Raw genomic sequence first — 1,376 nt, 5'->3', positions numbered from 1 at the left:
TAACCATTTTAATCGGCTGGTATATACGCCTAATGTTTACATATGTTTGCTATTTTAAAAGTCCATATACATTTTTTTCATATACATTTTTTTTTATTGTCTTTTCTCAAAAGAAATTGGAATATTCTAGAGTCGGAGATGAGGTGCCAGTTTTTCCTTTTCTGAGACTTGCAAAAGACTCACTCGAAATTTTCCTAAATAAGTTAAATAAAGTTTTAAGTTACACAATTACACTACACTTCCCTTGCTTCACTTTATATGTATAATCATAGTATCTCTGAATAGGAAGAGCTTGGTAGTAATGTATTTCTACACACAAAATCTATACTAAAAACTTGAAGAACCAGATTTTTGTTGATAATATTTCCTGGGGAGGGAAGGTCGGCAATTTTGTAGTCGGGATCCACGCAATAAATACCCTTGGCGTATGTGATAGCTTTAATTAGAACTCCTCAGCTATAAACTCTGTATATAGTTTATGCATCTTATTCACCGTGCTTCGTGTTTATAAGTAACAATTCCGGTGTGCGTGTAATTGATTTTTTTTTTGTGGGAGGGGGGGGCGAAACGAAAAAATGCGTCGCCAGAATGATGGCTGGACTATAAAGAAATTTTCTGGAATAGAGAGAATTCTCTCCTTTAATATCTATCTATTATTTCGTAATATAAATAAAGTTAGGATTGATATCAGCAGAAATATCTACCCTGTTATGAATTATATGCTGGGGTTTTAAGATTTTTATTACTTCAGAAATTAAGTACCAAGTTTGCACGCCGCACAAAGGATGCTTCGAAAACATAGCTCCACGTTCGTGCGTGTCTCCGTTAACTTGCGTACGCTAAGAAGCAGCTCCTGGCAACCGCCGCACGAACGAGGAAGATCAGGAAAACAGATCGTGGGTAGAAAACGAAAGTGCCGACCTTGGAGCAGCCCGCGCGGTTCCTGGTGCTCTCTCCCTGCGCCCGCCCACCCGATCTTAGGTAAGTTAGCTTTCCCATTCATCAAACCAAACCTTTTTTCGCCTTCCACAAGTTCAATTTGGGTTATGAAAAAGAATATCTATCGGTGAAGTAATCGGTCATTAGCTAGAAGAAAACAACCAGAGGCGTAAACAAAGGAATGTCTGAGGGGTGGATCCAAAGCGTCCTCCCGAGATGTAGTAACGTGGCGGGGAAAAACCGGTTCTACGCGTCTGGATGTCCCACAGTAGGAAAAAAAATATTTACAGGACGTGTCTCTCTCTTGTCTCTAAGGGAAGGAAGCATGGGGAAGCGGCGGGGACGAGGCGGTGCCAAAATGCCGTGGGAAAGACTCGTTGCATTTTAAATACCGGCGGCCGAAGGCTAGACATAGCAAGAAGACAGGAACTTAGACT

This window comes from Penaeus monodon, chromosome 21, assembly GCF_015228065.2.
Source record: "Penaeus monodon isolate SGIC_2016 chromosome 21, NSTDA_Pmon_1, whole genome shotgun sequence".
Taxonomy (NCBI): domain Eukaryota; kingdom Metazoa; phylum Arthropoda; class Malacostraca; order Decapoda; family Penaeidae; genus Penaeus; species Penaeus monodon.
This window is presented reverse-complemented; position numbering follows the sequence as displayed.